This window comes from Notamacropus eugenii, chromosome 6, assembly GCF_028372415.1.
Source record: "Notamacropus eugenii isolate mMacEug1 chromosome 6, mMacEug1.pri_v2, whole genome shotgun sequence".
NCBI classification, from domain to species: Eukaryota; Metazoa; Chordata; class Mammalia; order Diprotodontia; family Macropodidae; genus Notamacropus; species Notamacropus eugenii.
Window position 1 is genome coordinate 85,764,637 of NC_092877.1, and position 21,479 is coordinate 85,786,115.

At 34.2% G+C, this 21,479-nt stretch overlaps 1 long non-coding RNA gene across 1 annotated transcript in view; it reads left to right on the plus strand.

Annotated features, from left to right (window-relative positions):
- LOC140511378 (uncharacterized) overlaps positions 1 to 21,109 on the plus strand; it is a 37,797-nt gene extending 16,688 nt beyond the window's left edge. The window contains exons 2-3 of the long non-coding RNA XR_011969524.1: positions 15,938 to 16,087; positions 18,851 to 21,109. This is a non-coding gene — a long non-coding RNA (uncharacterized lncRNA). The remainder of the gene's footprint in view (positions 1 to 15,937; positions 16,088 to 18,850) is intronic.
- Positions 21,110 to 21,479: the final 370 nt, after the last annotated feature.

Consider the following 21,479-nt stretch of genomic DNA (forward strand, 5'->3'; position numbering starts at 1 on the left):
ATGTCATATTTAGAACTCAGGTTTTCCTGACTTGATTACCTACCTGTCTCAGAGGGCTTTATGGAAAATGTAGCCTATGAGCAAGGGTTAAAAGACTGGCTAGTGTCTGAGACAGGATTTTAACTTAGGTTTCATTGACTCCAAGTCTAGTACTCTATCCACTGTACCACTTAGTGCTTTCTAGGCTATAGTTGTTACTACATATCTCATAAATGCACAATACTGCATCTACAAAAAGAAAAAGACATTTTCCCCCTAAGTATCAATCCTTTTTTTGTAATCTGGAGGTACCTAGGTGGCATAGTGAATGGAACATTGAGCTTTAAATGAGAAAGAGCTGATATCAAATTGCAATTCCCAACACTTACTAGCTGTGTAACCCTGGAAAAGTCATTTAACCTCTCTCAGCTTCAATTTACTAATCTTTAAAATGAGGATAATAATAGTGCCAAACTCATGGAGATGTGAAGATGAAATGAAATAACATATGTAAATTACATTATAAACTTTAAAGTGTTATATAATTGATAGCTACTATTAGTCAGAAATTAGTTGTGTATAATCTCGAACATTCAGAAGTTTAAAATAATTACCCACTGAAAAAATGCATAGAATTTTTTTTAATTTTAAAATTGGAAAAAACAATGTACATATACACTTAAAAAACTGAGTGGTAGGCAAAATTGTGGAGTGAAAAAACTGTTGGAATCGAAGTCCATGGACATGGTCCTTGTCTTATTTCTGCCACTCACTTGCTATCTTAGCTGACATAAATCATTTGACCTTTCTTGTATTTAGCTGTAAAATTTCTCAGCTAGATGGCACAGTGGCTAAAGTACTGGATCTTAAGTCAAGGAGCCCTGACCCTTTATGAGACACTTTATGAGCTTGGTGACACTGGGTAAGTCAGAAATCTCTGCCTGCCTCAGTTTTCTCAACAGTAAAATGAGTGTAATAATAGCATCTCTCTCTCTCTCTCTCTCTCTCTCTCTCTCTCTCTCTCTCTCTCTCTCTCTCTCTGTCTCTCTCCCCCCCCCCCCCTCTCTCTCTCTCTCTCTCTCTCTCTCCCAAGTATTGTGAGGATTAAAAGAAATAATATTCACAAAGCAATTTGTACAGTACCTGGCACTATAAGATGATAGCTATTATTTTATTATCATTAATCAATATCATTATTATTCTTAGTATTCATTTAAAGGAATGTGTTAAATTTAGAATGACTCCAAACCTTTAGTAGAAGCATAATATAACTGACATATATGCCTTTTGGTTTAGCAAACATCCTAAAATTTTTATCTCACTTTTTTTTTCCAATTTTACAGATTGGGAAATTGAGTTTCAGAGAAATTAAGCAAATTGCCCAAAGTCACAGGGATAGTAACTGCCTATGGTAGTATTCAGTGCCAGGTCTTCATAGCTCAAAAACTGATACTGTATTTGTTATAACATGTGGCTTCCTATATTAACGCAGTTTGCAAGGATTATTCATTCTATTTCTTTTAAATTTAAATAATTTTGCCTTTTCAAGCTACAAACTAGATTGCTTGTTTGAAAACATTTTTGTCTCCTCCAAAATAATTGAATGAGTCTTATGAGCCTATGGAGAGGCTTCAGTTGGATTGTACAATAACTGATGGCCATATGTTGTTGGGTTCTACAGTTTAAAAAAAAAAAGTTTAAAAGTGCTCAATGAGGAACCCAAAAGGCAAAATCACTCTGAAGCAAAGAACTGCAGCAGATTATGAATACTCAACACTACTGGGATCATCAGCACATACAAAGGAACCTAACTGAGTATAAATTAAGCCATTCATTGAAAAAAAAAGAGTGGAGAGGTTAATTTCATCACATCGTTTCTTCAAAGGAGAGAAATACAACAAAGCTGTATCTAGTGGTCTAGCCACAGATAGCATGCAATTGGGGTGAGAATCTTGGGATATTTTCTCAATTTCACCTTTCATAAATGAAAGAACAAATGATCAAGTGCCTAATTGATAAGAACTATTAGACACCACAAGTAAGGTATATATCTCTGTGTATTTCTAAGACTAGGAAAAGACAGTCTTAGCACCTAATTAAAAACTTAATGATTAGAGGTAGCCACCTAACACAGTACCTTCTACTTCATAGATACGTCATAGACATTTAATAAATATGTATGGATTTTTTTGGAGACTGAAGAAAATATAAAGGTTTTTTTTTTTAATTAACCTGAGAAAAATTATAGCTAAAATTATAAACAGTGCTGCGGGGTTTAATAAACATTGATTATGCAACAGCTTAAAGTAGTATGGGAGAAAAAGCACTGACTAAAAAAGGAAGAAGATGTGGCTTTAATTCCTGTTTTGATGATTAGTGCTTTATATGATCCAGAAGACTTTAAGCGTCATGATGTCAAGACATGTATTTTGAATATTTTTATAACCCCAGCTCTTAGTATAGTGGCTAGGACATAGTATGTATTCAATAAACATTTATTGAATGACTTTGGATAAGTCACTAAATTTCCCTAGGAAACAGTTTTCTAGCCTTTGAGGTTCCTTTTAGCTCTGGGTCAAGGATCCCAAGAACAATTCTGTGAGTAGATACTATGACCACAACGTTCATTATCTTAAAGGTCAGTAAAGTAAACCTTGGAGAGTCCAAGATTTTTGCTTAGGTTTACTTGACCAACAAGTATCAGAGGCAAGATGGTCACTCAGGTTTCTTTTGTCCTCACATCTAGCCTGTTGCCCACATCAAGCACAGAAATGAAAACTTAAGAGTGAAAGCAAACCATCGTTCATGACTACAAGGAATTTTAAAATATATTAAAAGAAATAAATGCACAAAAAATACAGTTATGAAGATGTATGTAGTTAAGTGCCATAGTTGTCCTTTGGTCTCAGAACAATGAGAGCTGGAAAGGCTCTATCACAGGTCAGGCACTATGACTCCTTATGAACAGGTGGGTTGGAATTATAAGTTGTACATCTCACATTTCTTTAGAGCTAACACAATTCTGTTTCACTGACAGAGCACTTTGCCTTGTTTAATGCATGCACACCATGCTGTGCTGTCCTTTGTCAGTATCTCCCATGTCACATAATCAACTCCAAACTTCTTCAGAAAGGCCTTAAGAATGTCCTTGTATGGATTCTTCTGACCACAATATGAGCTCCTTGCCCAAAGTCTCTGTAAAATAGTCTTTCAGGCAAACGTACATTCGGCATGTGTACAACAAGAGAAGCACAAGGAATTGTACTCTGCAGTAGAGTTTTGAAAGGTTGGCAGTTTAGCTCGAATAAGGATCTCAGTGTCCAGTACCTTATTTGCCAGGTGATCTGCAGAATCTTCCTCAGACAATTCAAATGGAAACAATTCAGGTTCCTGGAATAGTTATTCCAGATATTACAGGAATATGATGAAGTCAGCAAAAGGGCTCTAAGGACCTTCAGTTTGGTAGGCAGTCCAATAATTCTTCTTTCCCACACTTTCCTGTAGAGCCTCCCAAACACTGAGTTAAATTTGGCAATGGGATGTATCAATCTCACTATCTATGTGTATATCCCTGGAAAGTATACTGCCAAAGTAAGTGAACTTATTCATAGAATTAATATTTTCTCAATTTGCTATAATGATAGTTTCACACATGGATGGTGTGGTCTGGTGGAGAGCTTGTGTTTTCTTGGTGTTGTTAGGCCAAAATTAGCACAAAATGCAGAGAATCAATTTAAACTTTGTTATATCTCAGCTTCAGAGGTTGCTCTGAGTATACAATCATCTGCAAACAAACAAACAAAAAAAAATCATGCACCAACTCTCCCTGTACTTTAGTTTTGGCTTGTAACCTTTTCAAGTTAAATAATTTAGTTGTGATTTTGCTGACCTTAATGCCATTTTGATTCTCACTGAAGGCATATGACAACATTAAGCATTCATTTTTCCTTCATTTCATTAATGACTGGAAAAGTGTGCATGAATTGTCTATTATCCAGAATGTAGACAAACATACTATCATGAAATTGCCATACAATAGCAATGAATTTCTCCAGGCAACCAAATTTTAACATACTTTTTCCACAGTCCCTCAGAAATGCCCGCATTAAATGTAACAATCTAAAGTGATTTTATAATGCCCGTAAGGCTATTTATGAGCCAAAGACATATAATGTATTTCAACTGCTTGGTGCTGATGGAGCCAGATTGATTAGTGATAAGGACATGGTCCTGGAGAGATGGACTAAACTTCTACAGTATTCTCAATAGACCATCAGCAATTCATGCTGAAGCCATTGACTGTATACATCAGGTTGAAATCAATTCCTGTCTAGCTGGGTTTCTAATTGAAGAGATTTGGAATGCCATTTGGTTTTTCTCATGTGGCAAAATGGCTGGTGCTGATTCTATTCCAGCTGATCTATACAAAGCAGGAGGTGCACTGCTCATAAGAAAGATGATGGAAATTTCTGGATTATATGACAAGAGGAGGTTATCCCTCCACTAGTTCAAGGATGCCTCCACTGTTCATCTCTATAAAGGAAAAGGAAATGGATTGCCCTGTGACAATCACAAGGAGGTTGCTTAGTTCTTGCTGGCAAGATGTCCACCTTAATAAGCTGATCCTTCACTTGGATCATCTACATGAGAGCCAGTGTGGCTTCAGAAAGGGCCAAGGACTGATCAATATGGTGTTTGCTGCTCAACTACTTCAGGAGAAATTCCAAGAGCAGAACAACAGTCTATACAAAGTTCCTGTCGATCTGAACAAAGCCTTTGATACTGTTAGATGTGAGGGCTTCTGGAAAATTAAATCAAAACTTGGTTGTCTGGAGAAGTTCATCAGTATTGTAGATCAATTTCATGATGCCATACTTGCCCAGGTTCTGAAAAATAGGTGAAATGCTTATACAAAATGATATTACCTCAAAGTACACAATTATGTGAGTTTTATAAAAACACTTAATTGTGACCAGTAAGGAATGGCTTTAAAAATGCACCCATGATGGCAGAGTGAGAGCAACTGCTCACCTAAACTCTTAGACAAACTCTGTCAGATACTTCTAAAAAGAGAATCTGACCAAATTTTGGAAGTACAGAATTCTATAGGAGACAGACTATGGCAGTTTCATATTCCAGGACAGACTGGAAGATTGATGGGAAGAATCTGTTCCAGGAGGGTGGAGGAGCAAACAGCGCACAGCACAGCCTCCCTGCCACAGCACAACTGAAGAGGAAAGCAATCTGAGGAAGCAGCAGCATGGCAGGATAGCAGGTCAGGGAAAATGTTCAACAGAGCCAAGCAAGTGAGAGCCATGCAAGGAGGCCCAGGTATCTGCAGCAGCTGCATGGAGACATTCAGCCTGCAAGTTAAATGTCTGTAAGTCATCTACTTTAACTACCCATAGCCAAAATGGTGGAGTGATCAGTAAATGCTCTCTCTCCCTCCCCTTGTTGACCTTGAAAGAAACAAAATACTTCCCCAGAAAAATCCTAGGTCAGTGAGATCAGCAGAAGGTGCAAACAGTCTCATAGCACATGAGGCTAGGAAAATAGCAAAGGAATATTCCCCTTACTGTGGCTGAGGAATGCAGCTGTCCCAGACAGTGGGAGCTCCAGAGGTGTGAAACCTCACACTAGGACATAGGTGTGCTTAAGCACTCCAGGGGAAATGGGAAGACAGCCTGGATCACCAAGCACTGAGCTTGCTTCTGCTCTAGCTCAACTGAGGAGATCTCCCTTGAATAGACCATCCTCCTCCAAATTTAACAAGATAGTTCGAGGGCTAATCTGGTGAAACACAATCAAATTTCACCTGCCTTAGGCTTCTAGCCAGTTCAGCACCAAGTTCTTTAGAGTCTAGCCAATAGAAGCAGAGATGACAACACACAAAGACTCACCAACATGAGCAAGAAGCAAAGGAAGGAGGAAAGATCATAGAATCTTTCCATGGGGACAAGGACCAAAGCACAAATATCAAAGAGCTCAGTATTAATACTGTACTCCCAACTGAAACTTCAGAAAGAACTATGAACTGCTCACATGCACAGAGGATACTCCTTGAATAGCTGAAGAAGGAAAAAGAGGAAAAATGGCCAATGATTTTAAAAGTATGGAAAAAGAATTCACTGAGGAGAACAGCTCTTTTAAAAGGAAAATTGAATAAATGGAAAAGGAAGCACAAAACCTAACTGGCAAAATTGGACAAGTGGAAGATGAAGTACAAAAACTAACTGGAGAAAATAATTCCTTGAAAGGAATAATTGGACAGATTTAAAAGGAGATGCAAAAGTTAACTGAAGCAAACAATTTGATAAAAATTAGAATTGGACAAGTAGAAGCTAATGACTCTATGAGATATCAAGAATCAATCAAACAAAATCTAAAGAATGTAATGATAGAAGAAAATGTAAAATACCTAATTGGAAGAACAAATGACTTGGAAAATAAATCCAGGAAAGAAAATTTAAGAATTATTGGTCCATCAGAAATTCATGATAAAAAAAGAATCTGGACAATATCTTCCAAGAAATCAAGGAAAACTACCCAGAAGTGCTAGATCCAGAGGGGAGAATAGTCACTGAAAGAATCTATTGTTCACCTCCTGAAAGGGACCCCAAACAACAAACAACAAGAAATATTATTGCCAAACTGCAGAATGATCAAATGAGAGAGAAAGTACTGCAGGCAGCTAGAAAGAAACCATTCAAATATCGAGGAGCTACAGTCAGGATGACACAAGACCTTGCAATTTCTACATTAAAAGAAAGAAGGAATTGGAATATGATATGTCTCAAGGCAAAGGAGCTGGGACTACAACCAAGGATCAATTACCCAACAAAGTTCAGAATGACATTTCAGGCAAGGAGATTGACTTTCAATGACATAAGGGATTTCCAGACCTTCCTGATAAAAAGGCCAGAACTCAATAGAAAATTCTATCTTCAAATGTAGGTCTCAAGAGAGGCAAAGAAAGGTAAACAGGGAAAAAGGAAACTTGTTACTCAAATTGGGTAAACTGTTTACCTCCATATAAGGGAAGATGATACTCCTTAATCTAGAGAACTGTATATCTAATATGAAATATAAAAGGGATATTCAGAGATAGAGGGAATGGGTATAAAGTTAATTATGTGATGATAAAAATGTGATTTAAGCATGTGAAGCAATTGCAACAGATGTGAAAAGTAGGAAATAGAAAATGGTAAATTACATCATAGGAAGAAGTACAAAATTATATTACAGTGGAGGGAAAGGGAGGGGAGAGATGATCACTGTTTGAGAGGTACTCTTATTTTATTTGGTTCAACGAGGAAACAACAAACTTAGTTAAGTATATAAATCTAACTAGCTCTATAGGCAGTAGGAGGGATGGGGCAGAGAAATGGAAGTGGAGGATAAAAGGGAGGGAAGAAGTAGTAAGGGTAAAGGGCAGTAAAAGGGAGGGGCCTGAAAGAAGGAAGGGAAGACTGAGGGAGGTGGTGATAAAAAATTAAAACTCTATAGTAGAGGGGAAAGAAGAAGGAAGAACTAAAAGCACAAACAATGGTAGAAAGGATGGAGGGAAAGACAAACATAGTAATCATAAATGTGAATGATTATGGGATGAATTCTCCTGTAAAATGGAGACGGATAGCAGAAAGGATTAAAAGCCATAATCCAATAATATGTTGTTTATAAGAAATACATTTGAAATGGTGGGATACACAGAGGGGAAAGGTAAAAGGTCGGAGCAGAATATATTGTGCTTCAGTTGGTGCTGGAAAAACAGGGAGAGCAGTCCTAAATCTCAAACAAAGCAAAAGCAGAAATAGATTTCATCAAAAGATATAAGGAAGCAAACTACATACTGCTAAAAGGCACCATAGAAGATGAAGCAATATCATTACTAGACATGTATGCTTCAAGTGGCATAGCATCCATATTCTTAGAAGAGAAATTAAGGGACCTGCAGGAAGAAATACACAGCAAAACTCCTCAACTTCCCCCTCTCTGAACTTTATAAATCTATCCTTAAAATAAACAAGAAAGAAGTTAAGGAGGTGAATAAAACTTGGGATAAGGTAGATATGACAGATCTCTGGAGAAAATTCAATGGGAATAGAAAGAAATATACCTTTTTCTCAGTGGTACAAGGTACATACACAAAAACTGACTATTTACTAGGACATAAAAACCTCATAATCCAGTGCAGAAAGGCAGAGATAGTCAATGTATCCTTCTCAGATCATAAAGCAGTAAAAATTATATGTAATAAAAGGCAATGGAAAAATAGACCAAAAATTAATTGGAAAGTAAATAATCTAATCTTAAAAAGGAGTGGATTAAACAACAAATCATAGAAACAATCAACAACTTCATTCAAGAGAATGGCTATAATGAGACAACCTAGCAGTTCTTTCAGGATACTGCAAAAGCAGTTCTTAAAGGAAGCTTTATGTCTTTTACTGCCTACATGAGTAAAATAGAGAAAGATAAGATCAATGAATTGAGCATGTGGCTGAAAAAGCTTGGAAAAGAACAAATTGAAAATACCCAAGTAATTACCAAATTAGAAATACTGAAATCCAGAGAGGAGATTAATACAATTGAAATTAAGAAAACCATTGAAGTAATAAATAAAAATAAAAGTTAGTTTTATAAAAAAAAAAACAATAAAATTGAGAAATCTTTGGTCAATTTGATTAAAAAAAGAAAGAAGAAAATAAAATTACCAATACCAAAAATTAAAGGGTTGAACTCACCTCCAATGAGGAGTAAATTAAAACAAAAATTGGAAATTACTTTGTCCAGCTTTATTCCCATAAATTGGACAATATAAATGAGATGGATGATTATTTAAAGTATATATATATATATATATATATATATATTGCCCAGATTAACAGAAGAGGAAGTTGAATACTTAAGCAACCCCATCTCAGATTAAGTAATGGAACAAGCCATCAATTGACTCCTTAGGAAATAAATCTCCAGGGTCTGATGGATTTATAAATGAATTCTATCAAACATTTAAAGAATAGTTCATTCCAATACTATATAGACTATTTGGGAAAACTGGGGAAGAAGGAATCCTCCTAAATTGCTTTTATGATACAAATATGGTTTTGATACCTAAACCAGGGAGAGACAATACAGAAAAAGAAAATTATAGACCAATTTCTCTAATGAATATAGATGTTAACGTTTTAAATAAGATTTTAGCAAAAAAAATTACAGCAACTTATCATGAGAATAATACATTATGATCAGGTAGGATTCCCACCAGACAAGCAGAGCTGGTTCAATATTAGGAAAACTATTAGCATTATTGATCCTATCAACAACAAACCTAACAGAAACCACAAAATTATCTTAATAGATCAGAAAAAAAAAAACTTTTGACAAAATACAACACCCATTCCTATTAAAAATACTAGAGAGCATAGGAATAAGGGGACCTTTCCATAAAATAATAGGCAGTATTTATCTAAAACCCTCAGCAAACATTATATGCAATGGAAAATATGCTAGATGCATTTCCAATAAGATCAGGGATGAAACAAAGATGTCCATTATTCCTATTATTATTCAATATGATACTAGAAATGGTACCTGTAGCAATTACAGAAGATAAAGAAATTGAAGGAATTAGAATAGGCAAAGAAGAAACTAAGCAATTACTCTTTGCAGATGATATGATGATATACATAGAGAATCCCAGAGATTCAAGTAAAAAAGTACTTGAAATAATAAATAACTGGCAAAGTTGCAGGTTAAAAAATAAACCTATGCAAATCTTCTGCATTTCTATATATTACTAACAAAGCCCAACAGCAAGAAATAGAAGAAAAATCCCATTTAATGCTAGGGTAGACACTATAAAATATTTGGGGGTATACCTGCCAAAACAAACCCAGGGACTATATGAACACAATTACAAGACACTATTTTCACAAATAAAGTCAGATCAAAGTAAATGGAAAAATATCAGTTGCTCATGGGTAGGCCAAGGCAATATAATAAAAATGACAATTCTACCTAAATTATTTTACTCATTTAGCACCATACCAATTAAAGTATCTGATAATTATTTTCTTGAGCTGGAAAAAATAATACCAAAAGTCATCTGGAAGAACAAAACATCCAGAATAGCAAGGGAACTAACGAAAAGAACTGCTAGGGAAGGTGGCCTAGCTCTACCAGATCTCAAATTGTATTATAAAGCAGCAATTATCAAAATCATTTGGGACTGGCTAAGAAAGACAAGAGTAGACAAATGGAATATGCTAGGTATTCAAGACACAGTAGTCAATGAATATAGCAATCTATTGTTTGATAAACCCAAGGACCTCAGTTTCTGGATTAAGAACTCACTGTTTGACAAAAATTGCTGGGAAAACTGGATAACAGTGTAGCAGAAACCAGGCATAGAGAAATGCCTGACTTCATACACAAGAATAAAGTCTAAATGAGTATATGATCTAGATGTAAAGATTGATACTATAAACAAATTTGTGGAACAAGGATTAGTGTATTTATGAGATTTATGGAGAAGGGAAGAATTTTTGACTAACGAAGATATAGAAAGCACTATGAAGTGCAAAATGGATAATTTTGATTACATTAAACTGAAAAGTTTTTGCACAACTTAATCCAATGAAACCAAGATTAGGAGGGAAGCAGAAATCTGGGAAAGAGTTTTTGAAACTAGTTTCTGTGAAAAAAGGTCTCATTTTTAAATTTGTAGAGAAGGGAGTCAAATGGACAGGAATACAACTCATTCTTCAATTGATAAATGGTCAAAGCACATGAACAGGGAGTGTTCAGAGGAAGAAATTAAAGATTTTTATAGTCATATGAAAAAGCACTCTAAAGCATTATTGATTAGAGAGATGCAAATCTAAACAACTCTGAGATATCACAACATACCTATCAGATGGGCAAACATGACGGAACAGTTAGATGATAAATGTTAGAGAAGATGTGGGAGAGTTGGAACACTAAATCATTGTTTATGGAGCTGTGAGCTGATCCAACCATTCTGGAGAGCAATTTGGACCTACGCCCAAAGGGTTACAAAAGTGTGCATATCCTTTGACCCAGCAATACTGCTTCTAAGACTGTATCCCCAAGAGATCATAAAAATGGGAAAGGGTCTCACATGTACAAAAATATTTATAGCAGCGCTCTTTGTGGTGGCCAAAAACTGGAAATCAGGAGGATACCCATCAATTGGGGAATGACTAAATAAATTATGGTATATGAATGCAATGGAATACTATTGTGCTATAAGAAATGATGAACAGGAAGACTTTGGAGAGGCCTGGAAAGACTTATATGATCTGATGCTGAGTGAAAAGAGCAAAACCAGGAGACCTTTTTGCACAGCAACGACCACAGTGTGCAAGAGTTTGTTTCTTTGTTTGTTTTTCTGGTATACTTGGAACTTCATTGCAATGCAAGGACTTAAAACATTTCCCAATAGTCTTTTAAGGCAAAATGCTTTACATAACCAGAGAAAGAACTTTGAAATTCAGTTACAGAATGTAGCAGATCATTTTCTTTTGTATTATGTTTTGGTTTATTATATGATTTCTCCCATTCATTTTAATTCTTCTACACACATGAGTATAGTGAAAATGTATTTAATAGGAGTGTATGTATAGAACCTATATAAAATTGTATGCTGTCTCAGGGAGGGAGAGGGAAGGTAGGTGTGAAGGAGGGGAAAAAAATCTAAGTTATATGGTAGTGATTGTAGAACACCGAAAACAAATAAAATTAATATAAAAAATAAAAAAGCAAAGAAAACACACTCATGAAACAAAAACTAAAAAAAAAAAAAACAAAAAAAAAAAAACAACTTAATAAAACCTTTACAGTTCCTCAATTGAACAAGATCATGTAACTAAACTGCTTTTAGGTTGGGAGATAGCTTCTACTAATGTACTCCTTTTGTCAATATACTTATAAATACTTATCTGAAAAAAAATTTTTGCTATTACTTCTAACTCTCCATGCCACCATCACCTTCTCCTTTCATTTTCTTCACCCCATTGTGTGGATGATTAATCTTTTTTTTTTTTTTCTTCATTTAGTAAACACTGATCTCACTAAAGTGACTCTTCAATAGTCTACAGCTTGGTACAATCAATAAAATGTTATCTACAAAACAGGAGTATCTGGAGGAACTAATACTCTATAGTGACTCCTAGACAGTGCATGGAACATTTTATATGGCAACAACAAAAGAGATAAACCAGAGGATAACTGAATTTTATTTTTGTTGTTGCATCATTCAAAGATTTTGTATGATCTCAACCTAAATATGGGAGATTCCTTATCTGAGGAGAGCCTTCAAATCTTCTCTTTCTTTCAAATCTTTTCTTTCTTTCAAATCTTCAGTTTTCTCTATTGTATCAATTTGTGGGGCAATATAATGCTACCATGTATTCTCTACAATTCAGCCAATTTTTTAATTTTGAATATGTAACATATATACATTACCTACAAAAACCTGCCTCTTCTTATACTTTCATTGAGGATAGTCTTGATATTGGAAAAAATCATTTTTATATTTTGTTGAAATATTAGAGAAACAGTGTTGACTATTGAATGAATATCCTACCTTAATCCAGGAACGCCAATATTCAAGTCTTGCTTCTCACATATATGGGCTATATGACCCAAGACAAATCACATCCACTCAGTGTTCTAGGAAATTTTCTAAGACAATGTAAGTTATACAGAAGGTACTGACCTGCACTGCACAAAAGGAGTTGTCATCTGGTAGTTCTCTATACTAATGAAACGCTAGATTCTGTCGATACTTCAAATTCTCTTTTGCGGTAAGTATGCCATTAATGCATCCCATTAATCTTTCAATGTTCTTCTTTGGATTAAAAAAAAAAAACATTTATGATTATTTTCATTTGTTTAGTATATTTCTCCCCTTTTCTCCCTCCTCTATCATGAAAACTGATGGCTCAATCCTCACAAATTGTGCCATTTTTAAATGAATTATTCTCCTTAACTTTGTCTTCCTGAGTGTCATTTCTGATTTCTCGTACTGCACACATGGTACTCATCTGGCCAATTACAATGTAGTGATTCCATTATCATCAATTATGACAATAGATTATTATAGAAATGCTGACATATCTGTCCCATTTTGTATTTATTGCCTTCTTTCCCATTTCATCTATGAATTCAATTCAGTTTATCTAGATTAGTTGGGCCACTTGCCAAGTTTTCAGCAGGTATTTTTTTCAGCCTCTACTGCTTTTATTTGTTTTATGAGGTAATATTGTTAATATAATAATGGCTAATAATAATTAGCCACCCTTTTTGCTAATGTTTTAAAAATATGCTCACTCTCTAAAGAGGTTCTTCCCTTGCCTTCTATGTCCTTCTGTTTAGCAAAATGAAGCATTTTCTGACTAAGATAGCTTTGGAGCTCTTTTGGCCCCCAAGTTGTAGTGATTTTGTGAGGTTTTCATTAAGAGTCATAAAAAAGTCAGTGACTTGATACTGAAAAATGGGAAATGAACAATAATAAACAGCTTATTCAAATAGATCAAATTGGAACCATAAGAGTTGTACAAGTTTGTTCTTTACATTCTTATATTTTCTTCTAATTTAGTGTAGATTTTGACCTTTGATTTAACTAGCTGATTCTTTGATAGCAAATAGGTACTTTATCTAGAAATGGCATAAAAATTACTTATTTTCTTTCTATTGGTAATAAAACTCAAATCTCTCGATTTCTTTGGTACTCCTCAAGCTTGAGAAGTTATGACTTCTTTTATGAAAATAGTATTTATAACATAAATATATGAGACTAATACTTAGCTAGTCTTTGGCCTTTTTTAATTATTTTGATCAGAATTTTCCTTTTCCTTTCCTATGTCTGTCTACATGTTGAAGATATTGAGTATGAAAGCACAGATTGATATTGTTTAGAGGAGCTCATCAAGTTGTCAATGTTTAATCTTAATCTTCCAATAGATGCTAGTGCATGGTTTGCAATTATCTTCATGGTAAACTTGTGAACTATCCTTCTACATAGCTTCAAATTCCTTATATTACCTCACTTCATTTATTGAGAATGCCAATATTGATGTAATTCTAGTTAGGGCTGTACTGGAGTCACTTTCTATTGACTCCAGCAATTTTTAAATTTCCAGTATGTGTATTTATACCTCACAAATTCACAAATACTGTGAATCATTTCTCAACTGTTGTTAATTGTCTATACTTATTACAGTGATGGGTGATATTCTAACTGCACATAATAAACTTTAATTGTGGGTATATTTCTTTTTCAAGTAGAAGTGGTTGTTAAACATTTAAGAGCATATTCCTATTCTATTCATTTTTGTCACTCGAAGAAGATTTTAATTTAGAGTACCAATAGCTACATTAATATTTAAAAATGATGTGAAAATAAAGTTTTCATATTTAATAATGGACATGAACTAAAAAAACTAGTCAATTAATTAATAAGCCTTTTTGTTGTTTGTTTAAAAAGGTAACAAAAATGTACTGAGTATGTGCTATGTGTAAAATGATATGCTACCAGGAGTGGGGAAACTGAGGGCCTCGAGGCTACATATGTCCTATGGTGCAGTCCTTTGAATGAATCCAAACTTCACCAAACAAGTCCCCTTACTAAAAATATTCCTCATGTAAAACTGGCACTTTCAAAGGTTGTGCTCAAGGAGCTAGAAGGGCACATGTGACCTCAAAGCCTCAGGTTCCCCACCCCTGTTAGACATTTGATTGGTATATAGAGAGAAAGTCCCTGACTTCAAAGAGCTTGTTTTTTAATTGAGAAGTTAGTTCCTGTGCATAAAAAAATTAACTACTAATTAAAGGCAGGAAAAGTTTAGTGCTTATTGAGTGGAATTGTAGACAATAAATTCTATAGAATTTCAGGAATCAAAGATGGTGGATTTGTTGTGTTCAGGAAAAGTTTCACAAAAGGGATAGGATTCGAGCTGTATTTTGAAGGGCAAGGATCATTCAGATAAAATGAGAAGGGAGACAAAAACTATTAGTTAAGGCTACTAGCTAAACACCACTAGCAAGAATTGTGAAAATGACAATCAAGGAAAAGGACATGTTCATGGCATATAATGTGACCAGCTGTGGGCAAAATATATGGAAAGGCAAAACCAGACAGACAAAGGAATGATGCTTTGTGTTTTTTATATATCAGTTATGCCTTAGTTCAAATAATTGTTTTCTTTACTGATGCTAAGATTCAGCTTTTAGGTTGCATTTAGTTTAGACTAGAATGGGAACAGAGTCCTTAATTAAATGGGTACAGAATGATGCCAAATCAGCCCTCCCCTTTATTTTGCAAACTTTCTCAGGAAATAGCTTTTAGAGAAAGATTTCATCGAAAATTTCAATACATTTTACTTTTGGCCTTTATTTTTTCCCTCTGTCAATTAAGAAATAAGAATTGCAGGGGGAAAATTAAAAGGGCACACTAATGCTGGAGTAGCTTGGCATATTGAAGTCCATGTTTTATTAAATTATTAAATTAAAATTTATATGGCAAGGAATCTGTGACTAAATAAATGTGTAACAATCCTTTGATATTCAGTACTGCCATACTGGACTAAGGGTCAGGAGACCTGAGTTCCAGTTCTGTCCTTGTTACCAACTGGCAGAGTGCTAATGCCAGAAAATTCACAGCAATGTTATTCACTTCACTTCAGTATGTAGTCCCATTTTACCATGGGATCTGGTCAGACTATGTCTGGAGATTAGTTTCAATTCTGATAACATATTAAGAGACTGTTATGGAGAATAGCAACCCAAAGATGGTAACTAATATGGTAAGGATATTTGAAATTGTACCATTTAAGATTCAGTTGAGGTAAAAAGGTATGTTAAGCCCAAAGAAACAAAGTTTTAAGTGTTTGAGGCATAATAGCACTTTCTCTTTTTGTCTTTGTACTGTCAGCAGATAACACAGTGAATGGCACATAGAAGGCACTTCGTGAATGCTTATTGACGGATTGATTCAAATATCTGAAAAGTTACCATGTAAAAAGGGGATTAGCCTTACTCTACTGAGTCACCAAGTACACAGTCGGGAGCATTGAAGTTGCAGGTAGGTGGATGTAGGCTTAATTAAGTTAAAAAAAAAAAAAAAAAGAATTGGGCTCTCAGAAAGTTAGTGAGTTTCCTCTCATGGGAGGTCTTCATTTAAAGGTTGGATGGTCACTATTAGTATATAGAGATTTTATTTTTAGGTACAGGATGAAGAAACAAGATTCTAATGTTCATTTTACCTCTATGATCCGGAACCTGCTGGATAAGAACCACATGCTTACCCTCTAATAGCAAGCATAGACTATGGTCACAATTGTTTTAAATGTACATAGTCCTTAGTCACTGGAACTATGCTACTGAAAATATTTAGATCTGTTATTATTTTTAAGTCTCCCAACAAGTTTTAAAAAATGGAAAATTCAGTACTGCATGTTGATATCCATGATTATGTACTTTGACATTCCTAAACTCCAACTTCTCCAAGATTTCTTATGAAGTAATAAGTTTTTAGAGACAGAAAGACAGAAGTGTTTCTTCAGGTCATGCTATACTCCCCAAATCCCTACCCATCAATAAATTGACTTTACAAGGTTCTTCACAGATGAAGACCATCCAGCTATCACTTGAACATTTCCAGTGATAGGTAGATCACTACTCCCAAAGACAGATCATTCCATTTTTAGACTGTGCCAAATGTTAGAATATTTTTTATTACTTTGAACAAAAACTTAACTGGCTATAAGCTTTATTGGTCCTCATTATATACTCTGGCACTATATGTAATAAGTCTAATCCCTATTCTATATGACAGTCTTTTAAATATGTGGAGACAGCTATCATATCACTAATAAGTAATTTTTTCTCTAGGCTAAACATCTCCAGTTTCTTCAAGGTTCTTAATATGACAAGGTTTCCAGACCTTTTAACATTCTGGTCATTCTCCTTTGGTTATTATCCAGTTCTACTCTCCCTTCCTTGTCTAAAATGTAGTGCCTACAGCTTAGTACACTTTCCCAGATGAGGACTGATCCTCAGATCACAATGCAAATATTACTTACCTTTCTCTGAATACCATCTGAAGAAGCATTATTAGTAATAACAATAATAAATAATTGTATGTATGTGTGTATATCCACCTGTGTATGTATATATACATACATACACACATATATAAATATACACACATATTACTGTAGGGTTTTCATAACATTTTACACTTTATATCTTTTAATTCTGATAAAATCTAAGATTGTACTAGTTATCTTAGTAAGCACATCAGACCATTGTAGGCACAGAGAGCACTGTGGCATAACTATAGAACTGGGATCAGAAATGAAGGTCCAAATCCTGTTTTTTCTGCTTCGTTATCTCATGCAAAATAAGTCATTTCACATTATTGTACTTCTTTTTACTAATCTGTAAAATGGGACTAACAATACCAAACTTACCTACTTCAGAGTGTTGTAGAAAAGGTAGAAAGAAATGAGAAAGAGAGAAGAGAGGAAGAAAGAGAAAAGAGAGAAAGAAAGAAAGCCATCTGAATATTTCTTTTTTGGTACCAACTACTTTAGTTACACTCATAACTTTGTCACCCTTTAAAATATGCCCTCCGCCCATACATGGCTAATCTCGCTATTATCTTTATCCATGAAGCGCTTCTTAAATCACAAATGGGGAGAACATAATAAGTATTCTAATAAGATTTGGTTTATCTACATCTCATCAGTTCTTCTTTTCTATTTCCTTCTGTATAACTTTCTAAAGTTTCTAAAGTACAAAGGTCTATTCCTTTAAGAAAAACAAACTATCCAAACGAGCTCAGCAGGTGCTTAACAAATGTTTACTGATATTAAGTATCATCTTTGTCAATCTTGCTACATATATCCTTAAAACATATATATTGTTTTATGTTCACAATTATTTCTTTGCTTGAAAGAAAATTCTAAAATAGAATTTTTTTTCATAATTAAGGGAATTTAAGTTTTTAGCTCAAGTTCAGTTTTGACGTATTGTCTTTTGTGGAATATGAAACATATTTTGTCTTGAAGTTTAAAACAAAATAGTTGGGTTATTGCTTTTATGCTCATTATTAATTTGACTTGAATTCACCACTGAAATGTTACATTAAAGAAAAGGAAGTTAAAATAAAACAATGAAGTTGTGTCAGTATAAGAAAAAATGGTTCACTACCATCATCATTTTGTGTCTTCCTGAATTTGAAAGTGTCTATCTGTATTTTTATACTTAAAAACAGGGAAATAAACACACATAATTGTTTTTATCCCCCTTTTAGCCTCCTCCACCCATTTTCCCCCAGAATACAAATAGATTTGTTTGTAGTATTCCATAAAATAATTACTGGAATGCATCTTTTAAAATTTGATTTCTTTCAAAATTTCAAGTCTTCACATTATTCAATGTATTGACCCATTACAGCCTAGAATGTGGCTCTCTTTCATTCAAAATTACATTCGTTACTTTAAGAGGGAATATGGCATAATGAATTATGTATTAGGCTCAGAATCTGGCAGATCCAGATTCAAAGCTGATACATTTGTAATATGACCCTGGAAATATGTGCCTGGGGGAAATTCCTAGAATTTCTCATCTAAGCCCTAAACGATTATCTCAAAGTGTGGGCAGAAGGAGTCAATAAGAATTTAAATATAGAATAGAGAGGATTTCAAAAGTCATCTAGTCTAATATCTGCATTTTACAAATGAGGAAATTAAGACTAAGTGAAGGTAAGGGATTTTATGCATGTTTTTAAAGGTGATGAAATAACAAATTATCAACATTTTCATCATGTAATGCCTTGCAGACTGAAGCCCTCACTGGGAAACATTTTGAATGACAAGGCCTCTCGGGAATTGGAATTTCCCTACTTCACCATTTAGCCTGGGAAAATATGAAGTTCTAACACATGTATTTGAGATGAAGAGTATGAGATGTGTCAGCATGCTGAGCTGAAGAGGCAGCCCAGCCGGGAGAAAAGTAGGAGCCAAGCCTGTGGAGATGGGAAAGGAGGCACCAAGTGTTCAATGGGTTGGAAAGCATCAAGGCATCTAATGGTGTGAGCATGCACAGCAGGCATATAGGATTGTGACAACTTGTTTGTATCAAGTGTCTAATAGACAGTGAATTCTTCTTCCATTCCCAGCATATTCTTTCTTCTCCCCTTAAATTCTCATCCCATTTGAGGTGGTAAAAAAACAAAATATAAACAAAGAAATCACAATATGTTATTTTCCTATTTCACTACTAATGATAGTTTGTAAGCTTCATTCTATTTTTATAAAAGGTTCTTCCCATCGGAGGCATGTCTTTACCTGAGATCAGAGTATAAATGGGGGAGGTCAGCTTTGAGTGTTTTGTTTTGTTTTTTGTATTTCATAGAATGCCTACACTAGGACTCTGGAGTTCTGGGAATAAAAGTTAAATGACTTCCTTGGGGTTTAACAACAGTTAGGCATCATTTACAATTGTATAAATCTCTTATATAAAGCCATAAAATTTGAAATCTAAGTTCCCTGAGCTTCTCCTTAAAGCCATGGTTCTTAGCTTTTCGTGTGTCATGGACTGTTGAAACCAACGGACTACTTTTAAAAACGATGTTCTTAAATACATAAAATAAAATAATTAGGATTGCAAAATATTTACAGTTATATTGAGATACAGTTGTCAAAAATGCAAATCCATCACTGTTTACTGTAGTACCTTTGAAAAATCCTTCAGTATAAACCTGATTATCTAATCTATATCTACTATCTGAAGACCAGACACTTTGAGTTCAGTCATTTACTAGGATTTTTGGAGGGAATTTATTTTATTTAACTAGCAGAGAATTAGAGTAGAAGTACTTTATTTTTTTCCAATGCAAAAATCAAAGTTCTGTTCTTTAAAAAAAGTTCAATATTCAAAAATATAAAAAGAAATAGAATACTCTGAACTTAACAAAATCATTCTTCACAAATAATCTGTATTACCCTGTACACATTTCAATGCTCACTGAAATGTTTTTTTTTTTTTATTTTCCCCTCTTTTTGATAAAGAGATGAGAAATATTTCGGTACTTAGTGGAGGATATACTGTTTTTCTACATATTTTTTCAATAATTAAATAAGATTTCAAGTATTCTTTAAAAAATAGTATATTGAATATTGGTTGTAAGGAATAAAATTGTTCCTCAATTAGGGATTAAGTGTGAGGGAAAGCTGAAATATCTATGACTTCTTTTCTACCTGGGTCAGTTCAGAAGAAGGAACTGGTCAAGTAGATTTTCAATAGGATGAAAAATGCTATGTCTAAGTAACTGTAGGATGTGAAGAGAAGAAATTTTCCCTTTGCCTGTGGTAGAAATAATGTAACAAAAAGAAACAAACTTTAATTGTTGTCTTCTGGCAAAATCCTAATTGAGCTACCTTTGTTAGTGCCTATATTTCTTTTCTTGCATAGTAAACCTTATTTTTGGCATTTAATTGTAGAAGATGTTTCTTACCAAAGTGCTCTTAGACATTTTCTTCACGTAAATTTTTTTCCCATCACAGTTCCTTGTGTGTGTGTGTGTGTGTGTGTGTTGTATCTCTGTGTGTGAGTACTTCAAATTCATTATCATATACCTGATTATTTTAATATGACAAAAATTATCCCATTCCTCCCAGGTTAATAATATCTTTCCAGTATATGAGTTTGTGATGTCTCAGATTTGAGGCTTTAAGACTTTTAAAGTAATATGCAATACATCCTCTGTATACTGTATACTTAAAATACTACGGTATTTTAAGTATGTCCCTCTCTCTCAAAAGTAATATTAATCCAGTCACTGTCACTTCCAAACTTCTTCTACTATATCCATTCACTCTTCAAATCCTCAAAGCATTGATATGTTCCATTGCACTCCACTAAAACTTCAATCTCCAAGGTCATGTTGGATTTATAGAATTATAGCGGAAATTTTAGCCTTTTGTGTGTCATGAACTTGCAGACATAACCAAGAATTACAGCAGCTTTTGGTGTGCATCCATCTGTGTGTACATGCATGTATATATATATGGTATGTGTATACAACTGTGTATGTACACACACACATACATACATACATACATATATTATATATATATATATATATATATATATATATATATATATTCAGAAACAAAATTAAGGGCACTCATTGGAGGGACACATTCACCAGGGCAAGTATATTCAAATATATTCAAGTATATTCCAAACAAATGCTGGTTAACATCCTGAAGGCACTGGAATATTCTACCAGGTTCATTTGTTTGCTTGTTTGTTTCCATGACTACTAGGCAGCAATTATGAGTAACAGGAGAATATAAAAGATCTTCTTCAGCTCTTAGGGATATCCCTTCACATTATCCAATAGGAGTTTGTACTATATTGGATATAGAGTGGATCAGAGGATAATAGAATTTTATAAATGTTAC